Source organism: Daphnia pulicaria, chromosome 1 (assembly GCF_021234035.1).
Source record: "Daphnia pulicaria isolate SC F1-1A chromosome 1, SC_F0-13Bv2, whole genome shotgun sequence".
Classification (NCBI taxonomy): Eukaryota; Metazoa; Arthropoda; class Branchiopoda; order Diplostraca; family Daphniidae; genus Daphnia; species Daphnia pulicaria.
In genome coordinates, this window is record NC_060913.1 from 35,184,955 (window position 1) to 35,193,042 (window position 8,088).

Consider the following 8,088-nt stretch of genomic DNA (forward strand, 5'->3'; position numbering starts at 1 on the left):
TTTTATTAGAGGTTTGTTGGGAGTTAAAACCAGATGCTGACAGAAATCTATATGAGCTATTTCATCGAATTTTTTGAAAAAAAAAGGTTTGCCCTTGAACAAAGTTTCCTGCATGGTTCCCATCGTTCGTTCATTTCGTCCATTTTTCATCAAATTATTATTATTATCCTTGGATTATTGAAGATATTGTGATACAAATATTTGAATGCTCCCCCTTCCTTTTTTAAAAAGTGTTACTGTCTTGCAATGTGATGTGCGCAGCAGGCAAAATTTAACCTCTGTCAGCCAACTGGCAAAAAGAAACACGATCGAATGCTGTTCCAGCGCAATATATAATACCCAAAGCAAGACGAAAACAGTTAAACCACGCCAGCTTATATTTGCTGGGGCATTTTATAATACTCGGTTGCTGTCCACCCCAAAAACTTACAAAAAGAAAGATGAAATTGAACAGCGATCTCCAACAATCGTGAAAAATTGAACAATCAACGTGAGAGACGATAAGCACCCTAAGCACCATCATCCAGCAGCAAATTTGTTGTTTGTTATATTATGCCAAAATGGGTTTTGCCGTTAATGTTATACAGATGGACGAAGCACCGTGTTAAATAATTAATATGCCTATCGATGCCTCTATCATTTCGATTCCTTATAAGCCATTTTCTGTCCCAAATAAAATAAATTTATTTAATTTAATGTCAATTGTATTTTCACTGATTCGGAAGCAAACAAGTCACACAATGAGCATCTGGAATAACAGGAAATTCATATCGGTCGCATTGAAAATATTAGTTATATTTAGACCATTGCGCAATCTAAACGATTGATGAAATAATGATTTAATTCAGTACTAGGCCTGATATTAACTATAGCAAAAAAATCATTTAATGTCGTAAATGCAATACGAAAATTTAAACGTTCACCTAGGGGGGAAATATTCAAAATAATCAAATCTTTTTATAACAATAACAAGAGATTTGGCGCTCGAGATTTCGGCTAGTAAGAGAATCGAACTCATAACATCGGCACGGCGCTCTACCCGATTATAAACTAACAAGCCAATTTGTGCGTTTTGTTTGAGATATAGATTTGTACAGCTATAATAATTAACGTTTCAATCAATGAAATGAATTAAGTTTTGCTCTAGAAAACGCTTAGCATTTTTCTTCCTATCGCTTATTTCAACACGAGCCCATGCAAAATTCTGGTTTCCTCAGTTCGTTTTCACCTGGATACACTAAAGGTATATGCAGAAAGTTGCACATGGTTTTAGAGTAAAGGTCCAAGGGGGTATATTCTGCAGCAGGGAGTAATGCACTCATGGGAATTTAATTCATGTATAGAGTTTTGTAAAAGATATTTTTGCTGATGTCCCAAGGGGTAAAACATCAGGAGAGAAAACACTCGCGCACACTCTTTTAACTTCTCGTAAATATCGCCAACTGGATTGGTACACTGGCCTTTTTATTTCTATTATTGACGTGCTGGAAAAGTCTTTTACAGTCTCTTGTGATATCTCATGAGAGAAGAACCACCTTTATAAAAAGAAGAAAAGCCCTCGCGACACATAAAAAACACGATAGCGATGAGCACCTGTGCACCAACAGTTTCATTTTTGCCCATTGTTTTCATATTTTTAAAAATGAGCCCTATTTCGATTCCGACACTTATTACACAACGAAGATATTCTGCTTTAAAAAATGATATAGTGATTGCAACATTTAGAAGTCAGATCAGCAGTTATTACCGCGACTATATAATGGCTCTCTAAGAAATACTGTCTAGGAGACGTTGCTATAGGGGGGAGGGGGGCTGTCAACCGGCCTAATCAAAGTACTACGGCGGGGAGGTGGAGTTCGACGGTTTGATCGTAACAAATCGAAAAAATTAAAAAAAAAAGGCGGCCACGGATAAGATATCTACTATAGCCTACATTTACCCACCCACCCCTCAACAATGTCCCAAAATTATTACATAGGAAATGTTAATTCAACTAAATAGTTGAAAATATATTTATTTCGTTTATTATAATTATAATATTGGCAGCAGATACGAATTGCGTGTAGGCCTATATTTGTCATTTGTGAATATGTGATAACACCATAACAGCATATGCCCGAACATATAAGGCCTATTAGTAGGCCTATAGGTAACCTCCCAGATCAGCTTTATTACAATTTGAGCGTGAATATAATATTATTGGCAATAGTTCTTTACTATTTCTTTTTCGTGTCCTATTTTTCTGTCAAACAAATTAGGCATTATTAAATGTTTGTTAAAAAACTCAAATACCTTATTTGTTTTGTACCAAGTTTGATATTTGCTTAAATATGTACGAAGTGTCTTGATATAAATATATAAACTTTAAGACTAGGCTTATCAAAGATCATATATTATATACGCGTGACTCGCACCTCAACAAGAATTAACGTAGTGATTTTAATCATACATTTCAATTCAAAATATATGGCTACTACCATATAACGTGCATTAACTTTGTCAAATATCTGACTTCATTAGTAAACAAAAACGCAAAAATATAAAAACTAAGTTTTTATTCTTTTTCCCAATTAGCGGCGCAGACTATATATAGTCCTACCACTACGTCACAAACAGCTTGAAGCATTTCATTATATTTTCTTTATGTGCGCCATGCTTCCAGCATCTGTTTTTTTTTCTTTTATTCGGGTATACACCAGTATATTGACCATATATAAAGACCTACACTTTTCAGGACAACAGTTAGTCAGGCATAGAACCATTGCTATTCCCCGCCCACAAAGCATCCACGATAAATCTCCTACCAATAGGAACTCGACAATTTTACATTTTCTTTGTTTCTGCTGAATTGACACAACCCCTTTCTTGCAGTTCCTAAAAGTTCGACGATTTTTCAGTTGTGTTTCACATTTCTCGTTGAGCTTTCGTCCACCACATACATACACATTTCACTGTTTAATTTCTTCGATACTTAAAATGTTTAGACTGTGTCCATTTAAAATTCAGTGACTTCTTTTTTAGTGTTTAGCAGTGTTTGCTGAATCACGATTTTTTTTATTTATGAATCAAAATCATAAATCATTTTTTAGAAATTTTAGATGAATCAAAAATTAAATCAATAATCAAATAAATTTTTGATTTAATTTATAAATTAAAATCAAAATCAAAATCAAATTTCATATAGTTTTTTGCATTTTACTTGGCAAAAAAAATCAAATATATATGTTATGCACACCTAAAATCTTCAGCAAAAAATACGTTTTGTTTCTCTGCTGCTTTGTTTTAGGAAAGGAACTAGAATAGTCATATTATTTTAAAAACTGATTGGAAATCGAGAAAATTTTCATGAAAATCTGTAGGTTTTCTCTTCTTTTTTCAATTTTTTTGATTTACCCGTGATTCACTGTGTTTCAAACGATTAAAATCACGAATTAAATCAAATTTCTCTGTATGATTTAATTCTTGTAATTAAATCAATTTTGATTTAATTTTTGATTTAATTTAACGAAACGATTTGAAATCAAATTTGATTCAGCAAACACTGGTGTTTAGTAAACTTTTTTGAAGCCAGAATTACTTGCTTTTTTCCTACAAATTTTGCAATAAAAATTTTAGGATCAAGCAAACTTGAAACTCGTTTCAAAAAGTTTAACAAACGTAAATCAAGTTTATTGAATTTTCTTAACTTTGAAGTTAAAAGAATATTTTTAGAAATTAAAAGTATTTCATTTCATCATAACGGAAATATTTTAGAAGTGCTTCTCCCGGGCCGAAATCTTAGTCCTTGGGCTTACAAAAATATTTGGGTATTTTGTTCAATTTTTACTTGATGTGCATCGATGTTATTCGAAGTGGCACGTTCATCAAATGTAAGGCGCGCATTTTGACGCATGCATGTAAGGTGTAGCTTACAGGGAAGAACAAAGGCCAGGAAAAGAGGCAAGCAACTGTATTGACGTCAGGCGTTGACCAGCGGGAGTACAAAAGAGAGAGACAAGATGTGTATAAAAGCGGCTTACATACTGGGGTTTAATTAATGGGTACATGAGAAGGGTGATATGCATGTTGCTGGCGCGCCGAGTCATATCGGACTTACGCTAAGTCAGGAAGGACTGGGGCGGCAAGTCATGCGGCGCGGCTGTCATATCTGACAGCAGCCATGAATGGAGTGTTCCCATCCTGGTCTACAATCCCCACATCAATTCTTAAAATATTTCGACATAATTGTCTTGCTAATCGTCGGACTATTGTTAATGGACAGTAGATGCATAGTGGTTCGTCCAACGGAATTTAATATATATTGAAATTCGCATACGCGTGTGCGAGCGAGTCAATTGCCCTATCCGAAGAGTTCAGAACCACATAGTGCATCGCTGTGTTACCGTGTGCATCTTGAGCGTCGACGTCAGCTCTTAGGGCGGTTAAAGATGTGATGGCGCGGATTGCGCTGTTCTGCTTCGCTACAATCAGCGGCGTTTCCATTCGATTGTTTCGGCAATTTACCCCAGGTCCCGGCGAGCCCTTTGCTAATTCCCTATAGCAATTGTTCTTAGCGAAATGGTGGAGCACGCTGTCACCATTTAACGGCTCACAGTTGATACGAACGTCGTTGATTTTTCGGGAGTCACTCATGGCAGAACTTTTTGTTACGCCAATGGCGATCGCGGCAGCCAGCGGGCTGCGGCCAAAGAGGGAAACACATATGGGAACTTAGGCACTTCGTGGATAGCAGTAGACACAAAAAACCTTGATGGGAACAACAATAAAAAAACATTTTTGGCCGAAACGATCTGAAATGGGGGAAGATAAGGAACTCATTCTTGAAGGTCTGCTGCTGGTGGCAGCTGCCTGATATTGCCCCAGTCAAAGTTCGGGTCTGCGAAGTGCGGCGCGGCTTGATCTTCTTCTGGTCTCGTTGGCGGGCAATCCCAGTTTTCGGGTGGAGGGGAAGGCGTCCGGCGGTTCAGCGGGTCTATGTCAAGTATCTCCTCCAAGATGATCTTGGCGAAGTCCCAGTCTTGCATCTCGATGACGTGCTGAAGTTTCCTTGACAGGTTAAGCGTCTGCATGTTTTTCACCTCTTCCGTCTGCCGTGCCAGGGCGTCCTTGGGTCTCTCTCCCAGCTGGATGATGATAGACGTCGCTTTCGGGTATGTGGAGTAGAAATCTCGGACATACGGTTGTTGGCAGTCCTCCGCCAACAATTCAGACGGCAGTTCGACCACTCGTCCGTCGGGGGTTCGCAGCGTCCGTTCGTCGAATATCTCCTCCAATATTCCCTCGGCAAAGTTCCAGTCTTGGAGTTTTTTGACAGGTTCAGCGTCCTCATGTTCTTTACCTCTTCCGTCTGGCATCCTTGTGTCTCTCTCCTGGCTGGATGATGACAGACGTTACTTTAGGGTGTGCGGAGTAGAAATCTCTGATGTAGGGTTTTTGGCAGTCTTCCGCCGATAACGCAGACGGCAGTTCGACTTCTTGCCCGTCGGGGTTCCGCAGCTGGGCCGCTGGTGTCCAAACATTCCTCGTAAGACAGCTCCATTGGCATGTAGACGTAGTAGTCGTCTTGATGTTGGAATCTCCGTGTCCTGTTCCAGAGGCCTTGGACCTGGTCTAAAAGCTTGAGGTTGATTGATTTGTCGGGGTATATTAACTCCCCGACGAAATCAATTTTTCCCATCTGACGGTGCTCCGTCATCTGGGCAGCCAGTTCTTGATTCCACGAGAGGTGTGGCATGGTGACTGAGTAAGGGTGGTCGAGTGACTGAGTAATAGTGGTAGAGTGACTGAGTACGAGTGTTGGTCGCTGGGGTTAGTATTTATACAGTTTTTTTTGTTTTTTTCCATCCCGATAAACAATTTCCATATCGATGCTTAAAATGTTACGGCAAATCTGTTTAGCTAAACTAGGGCTATTATTAATAGACAGCAGGTGCATCGCAGTCCGTCCAACGGAGTTTGGTGTATATTGAAATTCGCAAAAGCATATGAGAGTGAATCAATTCCCCTATCCGATGAATTCAGCACCGCATAATGCATCGCTGTATTACTATCATGGATCATGTAGGGTGTGGGCGGAATGAACGGGATGGCGAAAATTGCCATATCGACGGGGAAATTGCCATAGGGCACGGTTGTTGGTATGGAGGACGCGTAAATGGGCGACTGCATATTTTTCTTTGTATATAGAAAAGGGAATTCCCTGGTTTTGGGATAACTCCTTTGTGAACGGGGAATCTCCACGGTTGGGAATTCCATTCTGCTATTTTTATTGATACATCGTTACTTGTACTCTATTTTTTCCCGACTATTTATTTTATTATTCAGTTTGATTATAAGGAATTGCTATTAAAGAAAAATTCCTTACTTTTTATTCCATTTTTGTATTTTATTGTATTTTATCTACTGGAGGACTACTTCGGCCAGTTGGGGAATTTCGAAGGGAGATAAGGAGATTGTTGGGTAAGGGCATGGCATCTGAAGGGAGCAGTGAAAGGATAGAAGAGAGAGAGAGAAAAATGGGAAAGAAGGAAAGAGAGCCCAAACATATGGGAGCGTCCTCATGTTCTTTACCTCTTCCGTCTGCCGTGCTAGGGCATCCTTGTGTCTCTCTCCCGGCTGGATGATGATAGACGTCGCTTTCGGGTATGTGGAGTAGAAATCTCGGACATACGGTTGTTGGCAGTCCTCCGCCGACAATTCAGACGGCAGTTCGACCACTCGTCCGTCGGGGGTTCGCAGCGTCCGTTGTCTCCGCCACTACTCTCGTGCCGCGGTGAGTAGCGGCAAATCGGCGGTGCCGTCCTCCCGGAGGAGATTACCTTCGAATACGACCTTTCCAGCCACTCTATTGTCCATCAACGTTTGAGCATACTTGGCAAAGAATGCGGCGGTGTTAGGGGTAAACATCTTTTGAGGGCGTTAAGATACGAATTGCACTTGTTACTTTTTTTACCCTGCTTTTATACGGGTTTACATTTTTTTCTTGTCCAATGAGGTGTGTTGCCGTGCCACGTTTGAATTTTTCTTCGTCATTTGTTTTTTCTTCGTCATTTGTTTTTTCTTGTATCGTGTAAGGCGCTTTTGGGGGGATCGAAAAGGCGCGCTTACTTCGAATAATAGCTCACGGGTTTTAGGCCGAACTAGCTTATTGACTTCACAGCACAGAATACAAGAGAAATATAAGCGAGGTTTAACTTAGAACTGTTGCCACAGGCAGTTGCAGAGTGAGATTACTAGTCTGACTCTTGGAGGCTGCGACGGGAGTTTATATATTCCCGCGCGGCCCATTGGAACGGTTGAGTGTGTCAACCGTAGAAGCAGGTCATTAATGGCGGGCGAAAATCATGAGAGGTTATTAATTAAGAAGGGTTGAGAATTGTGTACAGTCATAAAAGGGAGTCCAAAACTGAGCACGGTTATTAAAAGAGGAGAAGAGAATGAAGAGGGTGGGCTTACAGATGATACATACAGTAAGCGATATGTACTCCTTTAGTCAGCGCTTGACAGCGCATTACATACCTCCTTTCTTTAAAAAGACACGTCCTCGTGTCTTTACAAAATCAATAGGGACTATGACATAAAACAGGGGAATGCATGTATGGATTAAAAGGGTACAGTTTTTTATTCGTCGAACTTGAGATCTCTGGTTGAGATCGGTGAGAGATCTGGTTGAGATCGAACACTATATATATATAAAAAAAAATTAATCTAAAATTAATCTAATCCTGGCGGATTTTTTTTTTTAATTTGCCTACTGATTTCTACTGATTTGATTACAAAAGATCATAATGACAAGTATAATATTTTAATAAAATCGCCGAAGGATGCGCTGGCGGTCTTGCTGGTATACGGCCATCAGCCACGCCTGCGTTTCTAAAAATTTTCTGTAAGCTCTATCAGTTCACGTTGCACTTGCTGGTTTTCTTGCAGAAAGTCGGGCAGGAGGCGTGTTGTAGGTGGGTCGTACAATGAGTCGTACATCGGCGGCAAATGTCGTCCGTATTCTTGTAAGGATCGGGTTAACTCACCGCTCTGGCAGAGAGTAGTACCCGAACCCAGCCACGGGAGGGCACCCGCAACCAGCAAACA